Here is a 23,607-nt window from a genome sequence, read left to right on the forward strand (position 1 = left end):
TCTACTAAAGTCTTATTAAGAGCCCAGCTATCAAACTGCAGGGGAGGCAATATTTAACCAGCTGAAAGGGTTTTTAAAAATAGAACAAGGAGGGGACATTTTCCTGTAAATATCCAGTAATATAAATTATTCTTTAAAAATGCATTATGTTAGATATTAAACTAAATATTAGACAAATGTGGTGCAAAAACCTACCACTTTTAATAGAATTATGAGGGACCATTTACCTATAAAGTTCTGGTAGCATAATTTTTGTTGTATAAATTTATTTATTTATTTAAAACCCACTTTATATTAAATTGTTATTTGTTTCTCCTCTCAGCTACTGTTTCAGTGCCACCCCCCGCAATTACCCTCTTCACCAGAATGATTTTAGCCAATCACATTTGGCTACATGACTGTGTCACTGAGCAAAAATAAAGCCAATTGTCCGTGAGGAGATTCCTTCCTACATCACTGGCATAAGTGATCAGGGCCAATTAGATTCCCCTTTCCTCCTACTCCACATGGATGGACTCTTTGGCCTCCCCCCCCCCCACATTACAGTTCTTGAAAAAAAAATACCCCCCTCCCCACAAAAAGAGAGGGGGAGTTTTGGATGCTATTGAAACTGTTCAGCAAAAGCACCCCCTATCACCTCAATTCTAATCCTATCCTATCTAAAGCTGCCATATCAAGGATATTTATTTACCGGAGCTTATTTCCTTCAGTAAAATGCGCTACTGCAGGACAAAAGGAATTTTAAATATACTGTGCTGAGAGGGGCTTTCAAGCCTTCACTTCTTCAAAGCTCTATTGCTGGTCAACGCTTTTAAGAGCACAGCCCGCTGGGAATAAAATGAGGTGGCTGCTTCAAGTCTCATGTAGGCATAGCAACTATCACTTGAAAAATGGGTGACTAAACCAAACAGTGCCTTTCAGCCTGTTATATTCCCTGTCTTCCGCACCAAATGGGGAATGGGAAAGGTGAGGTCGACACTGAAGCAGGTACATCATTTAGGAGATGAACTGCCAGCTCATCCACTTACTTAAACCTTAGTCTTTATTTAGCCTTTGGCACACTTTGTGGAGGCAGCACCCTTTAAAGAGGGTTGAATCACAGAATAAACCCCCTATTTGCAGCATTGTATCTTCGCATGTTCCCTTGGTATGGTGTCTAGCACTTCACATACTGGCTGAGGAAACATTGGTTCTGATCCCCGCTTGCGGCAAAAAGCTCACTGGGTAACTTTATTTAGGCCCAAGCTACCTCATAGGGTTTTTGTGAAGGATAAAGGGGTAGTAGCCCTAGGTACACAACCAGGGGTGCCAACTTGAATAAAATACCGGGGGGGGGGGGTAACTTACTCATGTCTATTCATTTCAGTAGGTGTATTCTGAGTAAAATTTAGTTGACTACAATTCACTGAGTCTACATTTTTGGATTGAAAAGGGTCAGCCAATCATTCTGGAGCAAATAAGTTACAGTGGTACCTTGGTTGTCGAACATAATCCATTCGACTCCTGGAACTGTTCGAAAACCAAGGCATGGCTTCTGATTGGCTGCAGGAGCTTCCTGCACTTGTATCGGAAGCTGTGGGAGCCATGTTGGAAGTTTGGCTTTTGAAAAACATTCACAAACTTACTTCCAGGTTTGCGGTGTTCGGGAGCTGATTTGTTCAGGAGCCAAGCGATTCGACAACCAAGGTACCACTGTACTTTTGGATGAAAAATAATCTACTGGGTCGAATCCAGTTGTGCTCTTTCATTCACAGAAGGGCTTTTGAGCCATTGGGTGCTTCCATTGTACAGTACATACATTGAACGTGCATAAATACTCATGTACAATGGAGGACAAACAAAATTGCAGAACAGCAAAGAAGTTGCAAGCAATATAATAGTGAAGTCAGAGGTGAGTGTGACTTGGACTGGATCAGACCACTGGTCTACACAGCCCAGACAAAAATTGAAAACAAAATTGGCTTTAGCTTGCCAGCAGTTGTAAACGCAGCTCAGTTTGTGAGTGCATGATTTGTCGTAGACCACTTTTCATGTTCAGCATGCACACAAAGAAATCCTTTCTGTGTATCAAATCCATAATGTCAGAAGCAGCTGCTGAGGATAAGTAGCTTGTTCTCTGTTATGGCCATCCATGCCTCTGTGAAAACTATTATCTCTCTCTTTTAAGTACACCTGATTTCATCTGACAAATGTTGGAGGGCATGGATTCCAAAAAACCCAAAACATCCTCCAGTATTCAGAAGAGTGGCAAGTCTAAAGATCAAGACTTACTTCAGATGTGTAAATTTCTGCAGCTGATCAGCTTTTATGTACTGTTTGCTATTCATGACATAAATGACTTATCTGGAGGGGAAGGCTTTGAAAGAAAGGATTTTGTATGCTACAACATTTCCTTGATCTCTTAGATAATAGAAAAGGTGTAAAAGCCAGCATGATACTGTGATTCAAAATAAATTCAGATTCTGCAGTTCCTACATGTATAGAGACAGGGAGGGAGGGAGGGAGGGAGGGAGGGAGGGAGAATGAGAGAAATTATGTCAACCATATGTGCATAGCTGCCAGGGATGGGGGAAAACTGGGTAACCCTAATTAGCACTTCCCAAAGCAGTAAGCAAAATGAAAAGCAGCTATCTTTCAAAATCACCTCTTCTCTGAATTCTGTGATTCCATTCTCCCACTTTTCTGTAGAATAGTGTGCATTAAAATGAAGATTTTAGTGAAAATGGCATACACAAATGCATTGTGTTTGCAAAGATGTGAATATTGTAGCATACTAAAATGCTGATGGGTTTTTGAGGGGACTTTAAAAAAAATCACGGGTGTACAAAAGTGAGTATAAGACTGGGAAAATGAGAAATGGAGGAAAGCATATTGTTGAAAGACATCTTGAACTTCTCCTCCTCCTTCTCTCTCTCTCTCTCTCGTTCTCTTCAGGCTAACTGCCTACTCCCATTACCCCAGCGATCACAAACAAAATGTGGCTCTCTTTTTGGAAGAACTAGCTGCAGTTGATGCAAGGATCTCCCGTGAAGTTTTCAAACTGCAGCTGGTGAGAGAAGAAGTCTCTGTTTTATGGGGTGTCAAAAAGCAATGAGATTTCTGCACATAAAACATTTATAGTGTGTATAGAAATGGGGTGGGTGTGGATTGGCCAAAGGAAAGGAGATATGATGGGTTTATAATGCTGAGGGAAATTTATGAAGCTGACAAACAGATAAAACGTGGCATTTACAAACCAAACAAAAACCAAACACAATCACCAGACGGTTTGAAGCATTTTTCACTTCAGTGTGTGCCTCTCCAAGTGTAATCTGCAGATATTTTTGTTGATTTTTAAAGGCAATTACAGGGATTTCCCCCTCTTAAATTAAGCACTTGAAAAAGCAACAACCCAAGGCACCCGGGGAGAAACTGGAGGAAGCAAACTTTTCCAAGTTCTGGGAAAAAGGGAGAAACCTGCTCCATCAGCAATTCAGTAAGTAGTTGGAAGCATAGATGAGAACTAGAAGTTATTATAGCAGAGAGATTGCAAGTAAGTCTATCAATCTCATCCTGGAACATACACACTCCAAACCTCTTGGAACAGAGACTGGAGGACTTTGTATCCTCTCTGTCATCCTCCACTACAAGGCTCAGTTCCTTGAAGGCCTTGTCATGAACCCATGTCTCTGTTTAGGACTGGGGGCGAAATTTGATCCAGTTGTTATTTAAAGGCAATCTTACCTAATTTACACTTCCTGGAACCGGATGTGAACCGAAATGCAGCCGTTCTTTGAAATTCGCACTCCTCAAAATTTTATAATGCGGTACTCCAGCCAAGTTATGTGTGCTAAAATACACATGCTTGGGTACAGTGTACACATGGATGCATATACTGGTGAAAATAACATACAACAATGCGTTATTTTAGGGGAAATCGTTTTGCGAAAATGTGTATACCCAGCAAAATTACACACAAAAAATGTACATTAAGAGACATTAAGAGAAAGAGATTTTCACAAGCACTTTAAAGAAAATAATATGGCAAATCACTGTGGAAACGTGGAGAACTTAGGAACGGAAAAATTAGAAAGTGAGAGAAACTAAAATGGATATATTCTCACATCCTTAGTCTACTGCAGGGGTTGGCAAACTAAGGTCCATGGGCTGGATCAAGCCCAAACGGACTGTCCATGGATCGGTGTGGGGATTCTGCTCATTTGGGCTGTGCCATTTCCCCCCCTGCGCCATTCCATTCCCCCCTCCCACACACACACTGTGGCGGCGCCTCCTCCCTCCCTCCCTCCTGACTTCTCCCTGCCCTGCCTAGAGGAGGAAGGGGACTGGGCTAAGCTGGCTGTGTGCCATTTTAAGCAGCCCCTCTCCAGAGCCAGCCCTTTCGTGCCACCCATCTTCCCTCCTCCTCCGCTGCCGCCCTAGTGCTCCTGTGGGCCAGAGAGCGGAGTGGACAAGGTCACTCTGCCTACCCATGAGCAGCAGCAGTAGCAGCGGTGGTGGTGGTGGTGGCAGCCCCAGGGAAGGTAAGCGCAGTGGCTGGGGCTGGGGATTTGGGGTGGGGAGGAGGACTACTTGCCCCCCTCACCTCTTCTTCCAGCCCCCCCCCAGTGCTGCTCTCTGACCCACCACAAGGTCTGAGGGACAGTGGACCGGCCCGCGGCTAAAAAATTTTGCCGACTCCTGGTCTACAGGGACAGGGAAATTAATGTGCTTCAGGCAGAAACTACTCCATGTACAGATCACTGAGTTGTATCTCTTCTGCTGCTATGATTAATGACTACTTTAGGTGCATAGGGTGCTCCCATCTGAAAGGCTCAGGGAGAGGCAACAGAATATATGAATGAATGGTAAGGAAAGAAAGAACCTGGAGCATAATCACGACCCAATAAAATGTCATTGTGTTAAAAGAACCTCCCCTTCTAATGATTGAACCTAGACGTTTAAACCAGCTCAAACAGGCTATTCTACCGTGAGAGGATAAATCTATGCTACAAGCTTACATTGGTTTTCATGCCAGTTTAATGGTTGTGGCTTCCTCCAAAGAACTTATGTTTCACGAAAACCCTAGCAATTCTTTGGTAGGGACCCCTCATAACTATTAAACCAATTTAACAGGGTAAGGTTGATGCATATATAGAGCTCATGCATATCAAATTTTGGACATTGTTGAAAATAGGACTTCCTTAATTAATTTGCAGTACCACCTCACATCCCATTTCAAGGGACAGGTGCATGTATGTTCTGATTTCATCTCTTATCGTAACGAAGGTAACTACAAATGTGTGTATGCAATACCGGCTTTCTGTTTTCTGTGGCGGCTCCTCAACAATGAGCATATTTATTTCATTTCATAAAATTTATGCATTGCTTGATGTAACCTCAAAGTAGTTTACAAAGAGATAACACAATAGAACTGAAGAAAAAATTGCAACCCTACTTTAAAACATACAAATGTTAAAAGACAAAAACAGACTAAAATTAACACTATAGTTATGCCAGTGACTGAATAAGGTGCCAACGTGGAGACAGTGCAATTGTATTTGCTTTAGTTTGGTACAATTCTGGGCTTAAACTGGTTTAAATTCTGGGTTTCTGGTGGGCACCAACTTACTGCTGATATAAAACTGAATACAATGTTGTTCTATGCCATTTTAACATTTTGTACTACTTGAGGACAAACAAAAGTAATATAGTCAATAATTTCCTGTAATGGGGAAGGGAAATAACTGAGCATAGTGGCTATGCCTTGCTTTGTTGGGGTCATGGCATCGGACGATTATGCAGACTGACAGAAAAAAAAGCTTCTTGTACAGCACTAAAGCCAACCTAAAGCCTCAAGGGAGTATTCACAGGAATATAAATTGGAATGGATTTGTCCATTTATAATCTGGTCTGTCAGATATGATCTGTGGCTTGTGAGCTGCTTTGAGTTCAGCATTTGTGCTCTCTCGGGTCCTTTTGGAGTTTGTTTTCATCTAAATCATTATCTTCCTCCACAAAGAGACCCTTCAGCTTGCAGCGTTGGTCCAAAGCAAGGCAAAGGGAAGGAATTCCATTCTGAGGTAAAATTCGCTTCAGAGTCTTCCTCAGCTAATTAAGCTACATATTCAGCTCAGTAATAAGACAAACAGAGGTGTGTTGAGGGCTGTGTGGCCGACTTTGATTTACTTAGTACATCCATATCTTGCATGGTTTTGACCTATGAAGTCTTGCATGCCTTGGGGTTCCCATCAACTCCTGCTAGCATGGCCAATGGTCAGGGTTGATGGGAGGCAGAGCCCAACAACATCAGGAGCTCATTGGCTGGCCCTGCCATATGTATTTTCTGTTTTGTTTTTTTTATATTGTAATTTTATGTTCTGTACCACCCTGAGATCTACGGGTATAGGGCAGTGTATATATAAATAAATATATATATATATATATATATATATATATATATATATATGCAGGTTTTGGTGTCCTCGGGTGTCTTCCCGTGTAAAAGTTGGGGTGTCTAGGCGACGTTTCGACGAGGTCTCACTCGTCATCTTCAGGCTGGTGCTTTCGGCTTCTTGTTACTGGAACAGAGCAGGATCTCAGTGTTTGAGTTCCTATAAATACTGTTGAGGGGGTGTGGTGTATAGCCTCCAATGTTCTGGGCAGAGAGGAAGTTCCCAGGCTAGTGTGCCTTTTCTTCTTTTGTTCCTTAATTACTTGAGGGATATCTTGAGTGATTTCTTGAGTGATATCCTGAGTACCACTTAGGTGGGTCATTAGGTGTGGATTAGTTGCTAAAGTCTTTGTGTCTTGACCTCTTGAACTTTGTGAAGAGTTTTTCTGAGAAGATGGCTGTACTGCACTTAGTTGTGCTCTGGCTTGGCTTCGTGTATAGGGGCGAGCTGTGGTTTTGTGGCCTGTGTCAGCCAGATCTGTGTAGGGATTGCAGGGGGGTGCAGCATCCGGAGGTGCCACCATGGTTTGGCTACTGGATGGTGTCTGTAATTTATCTGTGGAGAGGGTCTGGGTTTGGGTCTGGTGTGGTTGATTGGTGATGGCGTTCTGTGTGCCTCTGGATCTGGATGTTTAACATGGAACATCACCACAAGAGAATAATCATGGAAGCCATCGAGATAGAGAAACACCCTCACAACATGAACAAGCGTGACGACACATCCCGCTTGCCAGACATCTGGAAATTAGCCCTCCCCACAAAAACTGACACCAGATCCAGAGGCACACAGAACGCCATCACCAATCAACCACACCAGACCCAAACCCAGACCCTCTCCACAGATAAATTACAGACACCATCCAGTAGCCAAACCATGGTGGCACCTCCGGATGCTGCACCCCCCTGCAATCCCTACACAGATCTGGCTGACACAGGCCACAAAACCACAGCTCGCCCCTATACACGAAGCCAAGCCAGAGCACAACTAAGTGCAGTACAGCCATCTTCTCAGAAAAACTCTTCACAAAGTTCAAGAGGTCAAGACACAAAGACTTTAGCAACTAATCCACACCTAATGACCCACCTAAGTGGTACTCAGGATATCACTCAAGAAATCACTCAAGATATCCCTCAAGTAATTAAGGAACAAAAGAAGAAAAGGCACACTAGCCTGGGAACTTCCTCTCTGCCCAGAACATTGGAGGCTATACACCACACCCCCTCAACAGTATTTATAGGAACTCAAACACTGAGATCCTGCTCTGTTCCAGTAACAAGAAGCCGAAAGCACCAGCCTGAAGATGACGAGTGAGACCTCGTCGAAACGTCGCCTAGACACCCCAACTTTTACACGGGAAGACACCCGAGGACACCAAAACCTGCATTCCTGTACCCGTGAAAATCTACGAAAGCATATATATATATATACACACACACACACACACACACACACACACACACACACTAATATTGTATTTATTGTATTATACTCCATCAGTGCGAGACCATTTTGGTTGCTGTGATCTCACACAATTTCACAATGCAACTGCCCCCCCAAAAAAAACACTTTTTTTGGGGGGGGGGAGGCTGTGGCACAAAATTGTATGAGATCATAGCAACAAAAATAGCCACTGCACTCTCACAATAAAAAACGGAAAGATAGCGTCTCAGAAGGTGGCGTCCCAGATTTTGGCTTCAAAGTGTTGGAAGTCCCATCAACCAACATTTATATAGTGTAAACAACTGCAAAATTGCCCCCTCCTGACTGCAGGAGTATAATCTCCAGTGAGGATTGTTGTCCCTGTAAGTGGTGAAGAAGACAAAAAGGGACACACGGCTGCATATCTAGTTTGTCTCAAACACCTCATCCCATCAATTCTCCAACCCAAGGGGCCAACTTGAATAAAATATTGTGGGGGGCCCAGATAAGCCCTCCCCAACATGACACGGTGCGCACACACCATTTGAATGATAATATCCATCAACTTTCGGGGGAGGTATCCAACCCCCTCAAATATTTTTTTGTGGGGGTCAAACTCCCTGTGGCCCCCAGGAATTGGCTCCTATGCTCCAAACATTCATCAGTTGAACTTTCCTTTTACTCTCGTATTCAGATCCAGCAGCTTCACCCATTCAATAAACTCTGGATCTTATTTTCATTAACAGTGTATCTTTCTGCTTCTCCTTGGTTTAATGTTGTTTCCAGATGATTCTATAACTTTTTTGAGATTGCATTTTAAAAATATATTTTAACTGTGTATCTCCCTGAGGTGCTGCATGGTTTAAATAAATACATAATGCCCAGGGACGAAAATGACCACTCTTCTAATTACCAGCAAAGAGAAACTTGGGGAAAAAAACACCACACACAACATTTTCATGCAGTTTGAATGCAAAGCCTTTGGACAGTTAATTTAAAACTGGTGGCCCTTACTGATCTGCAAGTATTTAGAAAATATTTTTCCCTTATCTGACAGGCAAATATTTTCTTCCCTGGTTTCAGAGCACATGTGCTGACTCCTTTAATCTTACTCTCTAGCTAAACCCAATGCTTCCCAGCTACATTTATTCACCTACCTTTGGGCAAAATATTACATTTACACCTCCCTGGGGAGCTGAGAAAGCTACAGAGAACCATAATGAGTTTGTGTAATGTTTAAATATGTTTGGTTAGATGACAGTATTTATCTTTAGATGCAATGAATTATTGGCATCTGTTTTGCCCACAGCCTAGGTGAACCTCAGCCAAAAATTGTAACAAGGTGAATGACTGGAATCTAATATGTCAATCCTGTCTCAGTTAAATGCTGAATTATTATTATTATAAGGTATGGCCTTGCTGAGAGAGTTATGGCTGAATGTAACTATTGAAACTCTCAAACTTAGAACTTTGATACCCATCTAAAGTCTTCTATTGCTTTTACTTTTATGTAGCTAGAACTCCATCACCCATCCATGCACAATAGGGGGGCATTGATAGACTTGACAGAAGCCCACATTTTGCGGATGTACACACACACATACACACACACACACACACACACACACGGATGGAGGGGAACCCTCAAACAGCCCAACTGAGCATGCTCAGTTCCCACTGAATACTGGTTGGCTGTTGAGAGCAGGAGTCGGTGGAGGACAGCATAATGGAGCTAGCTTTCAGGTAGCAAGGTCACTACAGCTTCACACCCTCCAGCAAGTCCAGGATAAAACCGGGCCATGTGTCTTCCAGGCTGTGCTTCCTGGTGAGTCACATGACTCACATGAGATCACACCCTATAAAAGTGCTTTGTTTCAGGGTAAGATCGTGGCATGAGATCATGGTGCCTCAAATGGCTGCCCTGCTCTTGAACAAAAAATGGGGTGTCACGGTTTTCTCGGGACAGTTGAGGGGTATGCAGCTTACCTGGACGGTAGGGGAAGCGAGGTGGCAAGGACATGAACGCACCAAAACAGACCCAGTCTAGTGCTCTTGTTGGTATACCAACACTGCCCCAACCTCATTGCCACCTTGCCCTGTCCTTCACCATCCTGGTAGGTAGCGGCAAGACTGATGCTAGAAAGCCAGCTCTTTAGTAGCACCTCATCTAACCAATCACTCCTGGTTGAGAGAGGGGGAAAAACCTGGCCTGAAAATAGTGTAGGAGGGGAAAACTGACTGGAGCTAGTAGGTTGCCATACATCTGGAATTTTCTGGATATAGCTGGGATTTGGTTGAGTCCAGACGGAAATCACTGAAATGTCCAGGAAAATCTGGACATATGGCAACCCATGTTGGAACTGTAGATTCTGGCGAATTTCACCCCCCCCCCCAAGATTTTGCCAAAAAAGCTCAGCAACTTTCACCAAAAAAAATCTGCCCAACCTTGGCGGCTCTGCCACCTGGCTTCAACCCAGCACAGTTCCAGGCAAGCTGAGGCAACCCCAGCACTAAGGTGATTATTTTGGCTGTGACTGCATTCAATTAGTCACTCCTCTGTCCCATTCACGCCCTACATTTAAAGCCTATGGCTTCCTCCAAAGAATCCTGGGAACTGTAGTTTACCCTTCACAGCTATGGTTCCCAGCACCCATAACAAACTACAATTCCCAGGATTCTTTGAGGGGAAGCTATGTGTTTTAAATGTACGGATGTGGCCCATGAGTGACAGAGTGCAGCCGTGACAAAAAGAATCACCTCAGTCCTGAACACATTGGATGGCTTTGGGAAAGTCACTACTGTATTCTCATTAGCCACAGCTCACAGGACCTCACTTCTCCCATAAGTCTTCACTTCTTTCTAGTGTTTTGCCACCCCCCAATGAATAATAAATTATAACAATGGCACATTTCTCCCTTCAGCGAGCTGCACCTTTCACTTTAGTATGACTGGGCACTCAACTAGCCATATGCAATATTAATAGATTGTATTGCATAAACAGCACATCTCTTTTGTAGGGTTATGCGAAAAAGGGGGTCAATGGGAAATTTGTGTGAGCAAGGAGAAAGAAACACTGACTAAGGGTTTTGGGGTTATGGACTCGAGTGTAAATTATTACTCCATAAAAGAGCTGTCATATTCAACGGGCACTTTATGCTTGTTCTGCTTCTTAGTAATCAGATGACAATTTCAGGAGCCCATCCTGCCTCTAGTTTTATGAGGCATTTTCTTGTTCACTGCTCTTGCTATGAACATGAGCAGCATGTCAATAGACCTCACTATGTTGAAAATCTCAACAGCAAATGACTGGAATATGGAGGAGTGGAATGACCAGGGCTGGGGAAGAACAAGGAGCAGTGCCAGATTTATGTATAGGCTAAGTAGGCTGAAGCCTATGGCCTCTAAATCTAGGGGGGGCTCAACAGCCCGCCTGCTCCCCAGCGGGCAGTCTCCCCTCTCCCAAACTTGCAAACCCAAGACTTCATGCAAGGGCAGGAAAACTTGGGCCTCTAAATCTAGGGGGGTCTCACTTGCCTGCCCTCTCCCCAGTGCCGCAGTCTCCCCTCTCCCAAAATGGTAAACCCAAGACTTCATGCAAGGACAAGGCAACTCAGGCCCAGCAACTATTAGACTCAAGGCTAGCCAGGGGGGCCCAATTTGAAGCAGTGGGGCACAACTTGGATTTTTTTTTGTAGGGCCCCAGTTCGCAGCCAAAGTCTGCAAAATCTTATAGATATAAATAAAAGCCATCTAGATTGCCCTGGTGCGGGGGGGGGGCCCTAAGGAGCGGCACACGGGGCCCAATTTGGCCCAATTGCGCCAATTGCCTTAAGGTCAGCCCTGATGAGATTGTTCAGGGGATGGACTGACAAGCCCTGCACATTCTAAGTCCCTGGTGTCACTATTCAGAGTACAGACTCAAGGACTTGTTATGGAAATAAAGGGGGGCACTTACTGGAATCAGTTTTGTCACCTCTCCCCCCCAGACCCCGAGACAATGAGCCCAGCTCCTGCCAACCTAGCAATTCAAAAGCATGACAGTGCAAGTAGATAAACAGGTACCACTGTGGCAGGAAGGTAAACGACATTTCCATGTGGTGTTTTGTTGCACCAGAAGCTGTTTAGTCATGCTGGCCACAAGACACGGAAAGCTGTCTGTGGACAAACGCTGGCTCCCTCAGCCTGAAAGTTAGATGAACGCTCCAACCCCATAGTCGTCTTTGACTGTACTAAACCTTATATGAGCGACCCACTCTTTAATTCTTCCAGATATCTGCAGAGTTTCTTCATTCCAGATGTTTTTGTGTGGCTTGTGGGACAGAGGGAATTTTTGTTGTTGTTGGGGGGGGGGACAACAACAACTGGAAAGTGGTATGACTGTTTACAAGTCAGGACATGAATGCTCTCCAGTTCATGCTTGTGTTTATTCTTTGGCAACTGCCTTCTTCAGTTACTGCTGCTGCCTCCATTCTTATTCCTTCAATACATCCCTAGATAGACGAATCAAGAGGAATGGAAGATGCAATGGCTTTTCCAAGCTTTGGTTATGGGACTGGATGTTTGGGGAACTTCTCTCCATTGTGTTTTCTCTTGACTGATATTCTGTGTCCCAAACTGTCAGTGCAACGAGCTTCACAAATCAAGAAACCCCATTCCCTAATTATGCATGGTTCCTGGACAGATCTGTGGCTCTGTGGATGAATAGCCCATTTGTGCTGACATCATGGAGCAAAGAGGATGAACCAGTCTTAGGAGAGAGGCTGACTATGTCAGATCCTCCAATCACTTGTCAGGAGTGGCGATGCAGTTACTTCACATTTTACACTGCAATCATGTTTGATTGCTTAGAACTGCTTCACACTTCGAGGGTTTGGAATAGCTACAGGGGGGCTACCTCCCTGCTGTTTCCTACAGTAAATGCCAGGATGTGCAAGACAGACACCCCCCTAAATTCCCCATTAAAAAAACAAGTGGAATCTCCCTTCACATCCTCGTCTTTTCATGTTGTGACAGAACAAGGCCAGCCCCACCATTTGACTGAATGAGGTGGTTGCCTCAGGTAACAGGTGATGGGGCACAGGGCAAATGAAGAAGAGACCTTTGTGTGCCACTTGGCCTGCACTGCAACCCTAAGCTAGCCTGCTGCTCTCAGGTGGGATGTATTGTCACTTTGTTAGTGTTGAAGTAAGAATCTCAGCTGCCAATCTGGTCAATTTCGGTATGGAACTATAGTGGGGGAGCCATCTTCTCTCCTGTTCTAGGCATGAAGATGTCATGTCCTAGCCCTGTGGTAAAGGGATCCTGCACAAGATAATTATCTAGAAAGAGAATGCTAGAAATGCTCGAATATGGGTATATATTAGGGTTTTCTATATTTCAAAAAGTGAAAATCTGTACACAAAAGCTGTTGATTTTGTTATTATTATTATTTTGCAAAATCTCAAAAAACAAAAAGAAGTTTTGGGCCAAAGTTGAGTTTATCTTTTTTCTTTTGGCCAAAGTTGTTGAGCTTTATCTAATGACCGAATCCTGCTATGTCCGGGAAATTCTGGACATATGGCAACCTTAGTATATACAGTATACACAGGTTATCTTTATCTATCTCTACCCATATTTAGGTATGTTTTATCTCTGTCTCTATCTCTATCTATTTATCCATCAATCTATCTATCTGCATGGATTAGAATTTATTTTCCCGCCCAGGCTTGCTCTGTGCAGGGCAATGATCAAAGCTGAACAAGAATGAATACTTTGCATGCCTGTTCTACACCAGGTGTTTTTCCCTTTTCTCCCCCCACAGGTCAACATGCTTTCCTGCACTAGGCCACATCCTCGTAAGATCAAGACACTTTTGCCATGCTTTATTTTAGTCGAGGTAAGAAAACACTCAAAGTGCTATTGTGGAATTACCCGTTTATGCTTCTGAAAGAGTAATAATAAAAAAGAACCTCTCTTGAAAGAAACACCCTCAGATTTATCACCGTGCTTTCAGTGAGCTCAAGGAGCCATTATTGTGTTGTTACAGCATGCTATCTATTTACTAGCAATCACTTTCCACGGCCATAAACGGTCCCGTTCCTGCGTTATGATTGTTTCGTTCTTTTGAAGGTAGGAGAAATAGGAGTCCTGTTCACTGACTTTGCCCCTTGGCAAATTACATGGGTCTGGATGGGATGCAGTGGGGTGGGGGGTTTGAATTTGGCTTCAATGCTTTTGAAGTGATAGATTAAGCAAAATCACCACAGATAAAAAATAGTGCCATAAATAGAGGTGCAGGGCATTATTCATTGTGCGTTATATTGCATGCCTCAATCCTGAGAGCTACTATAGGAGCAAATAAGGGGATTTATTTAGTTGAATGCAGTGCTATTTTTCTAGAAAAAGAGGTGCCAGGACTCACCATGAATGCCTCCTTTGTTCTCTTATAATGGCAATGGCGCCCACCTGAGAGGTGCCAGAACTGAGTTCCTGTGAGTTCCAGCTGGAAAAAAAGCCCTAGTTAAATGTAATCCACAAACTTAGTTGAATACCACCCATTGGGGTTCCTCTGAGTACTACTAATGTTGGATATCACCTAATATTTTTTTTACTATGCATTCTAAAGGGAAACTTCTTAATTGTTTCGGAGGTGTTATTTTTATGTGTGCTAACATAACGTAGCTATGGCGTAGCAAAATGTTGGGCAAGACAAGAATCCTGTACAGGGCTTCTCCATAGTAAGGGCCTGGATCTAGACACATTAAAAAAGCATTTCAGGAAAACACGTTGTAAACTTCATAATGGGAAAGCACGTTGGCGAAAGACGGGACTCCACAGCGCCATCTGGTGTCACAGTTTTTCTTTACTAATGAGTCCAGGGTAAGTGGGCGGATCCGGAAGCAGCAGGACCACACTACTGGCCCGCCTGCTTGCCATACATACACATTCACACAATGTTCACAAAGGGGCATCTGTAAAACACATAGCGCTACATTTGTTGACAGTCCGTGCAACTGCGACTCCCAGTTGCACAGGTTCCCAGCACCTGCATGCTTAGATCTGCACACACGTTGAAGATCCTTTGCCGTTTTTGCACTGAGCACACATACATCACACTGAAGGACCAGTGGCACACACAAAATTGAGGGAGGGCCAGCCATGTGGTCCTACTCTTCCTTTTCCAGACATTTGCCCTAAATGTGGAGAAAGTCTGAAGTTGGGCTATAATGATAGTCCATTTAGTGCTTTGAACCAATCGCTCATTTTATAAAGCACCATTCTTATTACCAGAGTTATAAAAAGGTTTCAAGGAATGCATCTGGAGCCAGAATTAAATGCGGCAGGAGCTGGATGGTTTCTGTTCAAAGCAAAAGACCTGCACCTTCTCCTCCTTTTCTTTCCCCCAGTAATGTCTACAGCAGTTTCACCACATCATGTGCTTTGTAGTACTGCAATGTAATACTACAAAGCACATGATGTGATGAAACTGAATATCAGGCTTCCCTGGTTCTGGAACTGGCAGCCAATGCAGTGGTTCTATAGTACTAAATGTTACTTACTGGGGGAAGGAGGAATAGACGATATGGCACTGTCTGCTACCACTGGCAGTGCCTCACCTCACATCTAGTTGTGGCTTGAGGAAAATGGGGAGAAACAAAGAGATAAAGCCAGAAGAAAAGTATATTTAGGCCATTCTTTTCAAGTACTATTCACTGGCAGGAAAACCCAGAAAACCTCACAAATAAAAGCAAGGACGACATTACCTTCATATTGTTGAATCAGCTGTAAGTTGTCCAACTTAATTTGGTTCTTGGCAAGGAAAATATCTTAAGATTCAGTGGGAAATGGTTGCATAAAAAACTTTGCAGAGTGCATAAGTGAATCACAGATCGATGACCTGTCAGCTTTCCTGAAGAGGCTTAAAAAAAATACACCTCAATCTAGCAAACACATTCCACATTTAATAGAGCTGTTGTGTGTGTGGAATATTTGTCCTTCAGGCTCCTACATGAACCTGCTACAACACTGAAAATAAGGGTGGAAGAGTCAATTTTGGTTTATCTTAGAGTCTCCTATTACCCAGTCTTAAATTCCATTTGCTCCATTTCAGCAGAGGTTTGTACCGCATTTTTCGCTCTATAAGACGCACCAGACCACAAGATGCACCTAGTTTTTGGAGGAGGAAAACAAGAAAAAAAATTATTCTGAATCTCAGAAGCCAGAACAGCAAGAGGGATCGCTGCGCAGTGAAAGCAGCAATCCCTCTTGCTGTTCTGGCTTCTGGGATAGCTGCGCAGCCTGCATTCGCTCCATAAGACACACACACATTTCCCCTTACTTTTTAGGAGGGAAATAGTGAGTCTTATAGAGCAAAAAATACAGTAATATTTCTTCGAGGTCCTCACCTAAAATCTTCACAGTGAGGTCTCTCCATGCTTTGCCATTCTTTGGAGGGATTGGATGAAGGAAAGAATGTCAAGCTTGCATGGGGAAATTGACTATTGGGAAATGAGTTCGATGATTTAAGATATAGCAAGTGAAAGTCAAATATCTCCATGGAAAAGGCTCACCTGCTCCAATATATCAGGGAGTGAAAAGGAAGGGCTTTTAGCTCATAAAGTGTGGCTTCCAGGTAGCCTTAAGCCCTGACATCTCTTTTTTAACGACTTAAGTATAAATGCTTTCCTATCTATTCCCTGCCTGTAAAGTCCAGCTAAATGCATTTTACTGGATTCTACAGCCATGCACGCAGAAGTGAAACTGTGGTTTGAATGTTGGCAATGCACTGCTGGCAGCTGCTATAGTCAATGTGTCCTTGTACATATTGATTTTTCTAAGTGACATGTTAGATCTGGCTTCTTGGACTTCCTATGTACTTTAATTATCTGGGTTTTATGATGTACCTGGGTTTTTTGAAAAAGCATCTTCTGAACTGTTGATGCTGACAGGTTCATTCATAAGGTTTTCTGCCCCTGCAATTAAAGGCTTGATCTAGAGTACAAAGGGTGTTTCACATAAGTACTAAGGTATGCATTTGTGTCTAGCCAAAACTACGGATATGTTGTTTCCCATTGCATTAAGATACAGTAATATGTCTGAGAGCATGGGTAGGCAAACTAAGGCCCCGGGGCCGGATCTGGCCCAGTCGCCTTCTAAATCTGGCCTGTGGACGGTCCGGGAATCAGTGTGTTTTTACATGGGTAGAATGTGTGCTTTTATTTAAAATGCATCTCTGGGTTGTTTGTGGGGCATAGGAATTCATTCACCGCCCCCCCCAAATATATATAGTCCAGCCCACCACAAGGTCTGAGGGACAGTGGACCAGCACCCTGCTAAAAAGTTTGCTGACTCCTGTCTGAGAGTGTAGCCCAGCTATCAACACAGTATCATTTTCTGCAACACTCTGTATATATGAAATCTGTTCTCCCAATCTGCACAGAATTTGTTCTGTGACAATCCCTTACAAGTATTCATGTGTAGAAAGCAGAACAGTAGCATCTACTCTTGTTTTTGGAGAGGGATGAGGGAGAAATTTAGTTTACCTCACATTATGACGCAAACCTACTCAATTTGCACTTCCTGAAACTCAATTTTCACTTCCAAAACATCTGGAAGGCCCCATGTTGGGGAAGTCCACTTTTCATGAACCAAGCAATTCCACAACCATTTATTTGATTGTGCAGGCATTTTCTGCAAGTTGCCACAGAAATGGCTGGGAGCCTGACAATGGAAAGCAGGCTTCCCCAATGTAGGACCTTCCAAATGTTTGAACTACTACTCCCATTAGTCCCAGCCAACGTGTCCAATAGCCAGGGATGATGGGTGCTGAAGTTCAGCAACAAAGACTCTACCACAAGAGTAGAGAACATTCCCCCCCCATCTAGAATTGCCTTTTCTTGGGAGTTAATCTCCTGGGGGCCATTTGCCATGAGTCGGTGGGGCCGTAAAACAGTACTGGACAGAGCCTGTGCCCCAAGTTGGTGGGGCCAGAGCCAAAAGTGGGAAGCGCACCATTTTCCCCTCTCTATTTTTCTGCCACCTCTTTTATATCTCACCATGGTTGGACAGTGTTCTCGAAGCTACCAGCATGAGTTTGACCAAACTGTGGGAGACAGTGGAAGACAGAAGTCCCTGGCGTGCTCTGGTCCATGGGGTCACGAAGAGTCGGACACGACTAAACGACTAAACAACAACATGTCAGAATGATTCAGCATGCTTTGTCCTGAGCCACAAGGACTTTGCTGCAAACATCTAAATTGGTTCAGAACTGTGCCCATTGATAGGTTGCCATTTAATTTTTTTTCCCAACTTTGTGCTGATAAATGCCAGAAATTGAAGGTGTTGGAGATATCTTTCAAGAGGCTGAAACATGGAACGGATGAGTAAATTCCAACCGAAGTTTATAAATAACTGAAAGGCCACTGTGCAGCACAGCACACCCAGAACCCACTTTGAGGTAATGACATGGAAGACAAATTGCAGGATACATTATCAGAGGCATTTTGTGCTCTTCAAAGTGAACACGGCTAGATCATTTTTCTTCTGGAGTTGGATAGCACTGGAAACAAGAAGCTGTTTTTACTTGTCTTTGATTGAGATGGGAGACAATATGGTGCTGGACTTTCATGATATCTGATGGAGGGGAGAAATGGAGTTCTCTTCCCAATTTGACCATTGGTAAGGCAAAATATAGGCAAAGTCTGGATGCAAAATCACATTTTTTGTGATATAAGAGTAAATACTCTCCAACTGCTTGCCTTTACTCTGAAGGTACACTCCTCCATTGTCTCCCGAGACAGATGGATGACAACAACTCACACACCTATTAGATATACACACATTGGGTGATATCTAAATAAGTCAAACTTAGAGTAGACCCATTAAATTCAAGTGATTGTTGATCATTATTCATACTCATTCTCCTACTCTGGGTATGACTAACATTGACTATTACCATATGTGTGTGGCGCGCGCACACACACACACACACACACTTACTCAAAGTTTCCCAAATTACACTTTCCAAAGAATGAAAATTAGGTGTGTTCATGGAAGACTGAAAATATCAGGAGGAAGGACTTATCTGTGCAGTTGTATTTGGGGGTTATATCAGCTGGGTAAGGTTAGGATTACTACAAAATTCTGTATGTTGCTGCATCTTGAAATTATGATGCCAGCATAACTTTAGATTTGTGTGAAGGGAAATTGGGTAGAGTTGAGGGTGGGATGCAAGAAGATCAGCTTAGTCCAGTAAGGACCTCAACCTAGGCTGGTGCAAGATTGCAAAACAGCTGACATACAACAAAATGCACATTCATAGGAGTGCATTCAGCCAGAGTTCTTTTTTCTATTGCGTCTTTAACTTTGCTACTGAGGGAGCATCGGCGGAGCTATGCTGCTACAAAATGTAGTGTACTGGTCGCCATCATATAGCTAAAAGGGTCTCTCAGTTCATGTCCTCATGGCCTGATCCTGTGAGTGCTTACTCAGAAGGAAATGAACTGTCCAATAAGAGTCCATGGGATTCACCCAAAGTCCTATGGGAAACATGATATTTAAATTAGCTATGGTCAACATCTTTCATTGGTTTTGAACTACATGCACACTTTACTTTTAAAGCACATTCAAAGTACATTTCACCTCTCAAAGAATTCTGGGCATTGTAGTTTGTTAAGAGTTGCTGGCAATTTTAACCCCACGAGGGGTAAACTCCAGTGCCCAGAATTCTTTGAGGGGGGGAAAGCGTGTTTTGAATGGGCTTTAAAAGTAAAATGTCTGTACACAGCCTTAGTGGGACTCTTGTCACAAGAGACTGAGCTATTTTCTAATGAAATTGGATTTACCCAAGAATTTTTTTAGAGTTTTCTTCAAGAATTTTTTTAGAGTTTTCTTCTCTGTTTCTATGGCAATGGTCATTTGCAAAGTGGTGAGAACAGAACATACTGTACCCAGAACTTGACCATTGGGCCTGCAGAAGAGAAAAGTACACTACCACAGATTAAATTTTGTCTTTTAGTAATCATCATCATCATCATCATCATCATCATCACAAGCAGACATTCACAAAATTACTTTGTGCTCAAAACTGTTAATCTTAAACATTAAATAGGCACCCAGGATACTTGGAAATACATATATATGTGTTTGTGTGTCACGTGGTAATTCTAGTATAACTGATGTCCTATCTGCAGAGATGCATTGCATTTTCTTCACAGCAAAATATAATGCATGGTTTGCCCAGAAAACACATCTTTCCTTAAATAAGAGTGCGACTTTGAAGGAAGATGTTTAGACCATGAGTAAACAGCAACTAATCAATGTGCACTTAATCTGCACCCAAACTGATTCTGAAGAAAGGCCTTGACATTGTCATAATAAATTCAATAAATTCAGAATCAATAATTTCCAGATAAACTTGGAGAGCTCACTCATCGCCAGTACTGAGATCCTACCAAATCCAGACCTACAAACTTGAGGCTCCATCTACTGTCCTGGACAAAGGCTTTGAATGTAAACGAATATTTTGCATCTCTCATTCTTGTAGACAAGTATGTCAGCATTACTCTTTGCCAGCAATTAATGGATTTGTCAGACTGAGTCACTTGATAATGAGGGAGATCTTAAAAGCAGATTCAAAAGAGAGATAGAACTCACCCATAGTAATTCTATGTATATTTCATAAAGGAGATCTCAGAGAGGGCTCTGTTTTGATAAATCATACCCCCTTCTGCCCTCTCTGTGGTTGTCTCTCTCTCGCTTTTGTCAAGACCCCAGGCCTTTTTGTACAGTACAGCCATGTGCTGATGTTGCACTAATTATCTAGACTGCCTAGTGGGCTGTGTTATTTGAACTTACGGCTGGATGAACTTAAGGAAGGGGGAGGGGAGAGGAATCTTCTGGTTGAGTCATTTCTGATTTCACATTCATTTTAATGCAGTTTACATTGTAAATTTTATATACGGCAGCAGCTATTCTTGTTTGTCATTGTTGGACAGAGCAAGACATTATTAGAAAATGTGAAGCTATTTCTGACTCTGCCTGATATTTTAACTTTTAAGAATGGCGGTGAATTGTTATTGGAAATGAACTGAGAAATTAAGCTTTGAGGTCACGTAATGTGGCAATGAATATTTCAGAGGAAGGTATCTGTACTGAGTGTTTACTGAGGGCAGAGCTATGAAGGCTGTGGGGGAAAAGAGGGAGGATTGCAAAAGATGAATTGCCCTCATAAGTTTTTATTTAAGTTCCAGCCAGTAAGACCAGAGGTAGATGAGCCTTATTTTCAAAACTGAGAACCATAATAGATTGCCATCTGAATTCCTCCTGATATTGTTGGAATCCAATTCCTGATAACCTCAGCCAGAATTTCAAATGCTCAGACACTATAGAACGTCCAGCAAGATTGGAGATGGCCTTAGGTTCCCAACCCTACCCGTGAACTGTGTTGAGCAAGGTGGAGCCTGACATTTGAGGGGAATTAGCTCAAGTAAATGGCTGCAACAGGATCACCTCAGCCTGCTTGGATGGCCAGCTGCTTCAAATATGCTTGGACAACAACAATATGATGGTGAAGAAGAAGAAGAGTTTGGATTTGATATCCCGCTTTATCACTACCCAAAGGAGTCTCAAAGCGGCTAACATTCTCCTTTTCCCTTCCTCCCCCACAACAAACACACTGTGAGGTGAGTGGGGCTGAGAGACTGCAGAGAAGTGTGACTGGCCCAAGGTCACCCAGCAGCTGCATGTGGAGGAGCGGGGAATCGAACCTGGTTCACCAGATTACAAGGCCACCGCTCTTAGCCACTACACCACATTGGCTCTCTGGCTCTTAACCACCACATCACACTGGTGAGGAGCTGATCCAGACAAAATGGCACTCCACTGCCAGAAACCATCTGGACCAGCTTCTACACTGGTGATCCTCAATATCTGAGACAGCAGAGCCCAGGAGAAGGGGATGTGGCAACAGAAGGGGATGGTGGAGGGCTCAGGAGGAACAATGAAGGGCTATTGCTGCCCCTGGGCATCTGTCCCCTGAGGCGATTCCCTCACTCTCCCTAATAGTAGTGCTGGCCCTGGGTCTAATTTAGCAGCTAATGCGAAAAATTAGGAAGAAACATTTTAGATCTTCCTCCATTGAGGCTAGGCTAAGGAAGAACTGATGTTGCTTAGGAACCAGCTGATGGTCCAGGTTCCTGGAGCAATCCTGTAGTAGAGCCAGTGTGGTGTAATGGTTAAAAGCCATAGTCTCGTAATCTGGTGAACCGGGTTCGCTTCCCCTCTTCTCCACATGCAGCTGCTGGGTGACCTTGGGCCAGTCACACTTCTCTGAAGTTTCTCAGCCTCACTCACCTCACAGAGTGTTTGTTGTGGGGGAGGAAGGGAGAGGAGAATGTTAGCCATTTTGTGACTCCTTAGGGTAGTGATAAAGTGGGATATCAAATCCAAACTCCTCCTCTTCTTCTTCTATCTGCTAAGCCTGTACATTCCTAAATAAAGCATTACAAAGGCATCAAGAGTCCCTGCTTCCTCTTGCAAGGAGAGTTACAGCACCTGCTGTGGCTGTAGAGGCCGATACAGGAGAGATATGTTTTATTGCAGGTGGGTCAGATGGAAGTGCCCGGATGTGCTAATTTCGGTGTACCATGGCATTTCTTCTTTCTATGCACCTCCCAGTGGCCATTCCGCCCCGATCACTGCTGTGGATATGCAACCTAGTCAAAGAGATAAACAAATACCTAACATTTAGAAGACATCTGACGGCAGCCCTGTTCAGGGAAGTTTTTAATGTGTGACACTTTAATGTATTTTTAATCTTTGTTGGAAGCCGCCCAACAAGAGTGGCTGGGGAAACCCAGCCAGATGGGCGGGGTACAAATAATAAATTATTATTATTATTATTATTATTATTATTATTATTATTATTATTATTATTACAAAGGATTACCACACGGTGGGGTTAATGTCCCCAGCCTTCATGCCATGTTTGCAGACATCTTTGTAATGCAGACTTGGTCTGGCAATGAACCTGTTGCCTGAAGTCAGTTCCCTGTACGGCACATTTTTGGGGATCCTGACATCTTCCATTCCATGGACATGGCCGAGTCAGCATAGATGCCACTGAGCCAGGACTTTGAACATGCTGGGATTGTGGACTTGGGGAAAGCTCACCTTTCTTTGAGACATTGTCATGCCATGTGATGCCCAGAGTCTTCAAAGTAAAACCAATACCCTCATTACAAAAAATACATTTGTTGCACTAGGGTGATGGGGGGGGGGCTTAAATCCACTTTAATTGCACAAACCTAAATTTGCAGTATGCGCTTTGAATCCCTCCTGCAAAATAGTGACTGTCCAGTAGTAGCCTAAAAATCAGGGTAGACCAACGTTGGTAGGAGCTTTGCTGCTCAGTCGCCCTAGAATATAACGACTCATTAGAAGAGTGAGATGGAAAGTTCAGAACTCCTTCCTGAAGCTTTGATTGATTTGGGCAATATATATAAAGTGCAAAATCAATGGGAAACAGTCTGAAATGCGTCTTTCTGCTGACAAAGAGGCCCCTTGCACTAATGACAACCTAAGCAGTAAAAGTGCTGGCAGGTTCTGTGTGGATGTGACGTTAAGTCATTTGCCAGGGAGGCATGCAGGCCTGATTCAAGGGCTTAAAATCACTCTCAGAGCAGAAAAGAGGAATCCAGTGGCATTTTCATTGTAAAGCTGATAGTTGTGGCTCTGAGTTTACATTGTAAGGGAAAAATAAAAGGCTACTCTTTCAGAA

This window comes from Podarcis melisellensis (assembly GCF_964234715.1).
Source record: "Podarcis melisellensis genome assembly, chromosome: 6".
NCBI lineage: Eukaryota > Metazoa > Chordata > Lepidosauria > Squamata > Lacertidae > Podarcis > Podarcis melisellensis.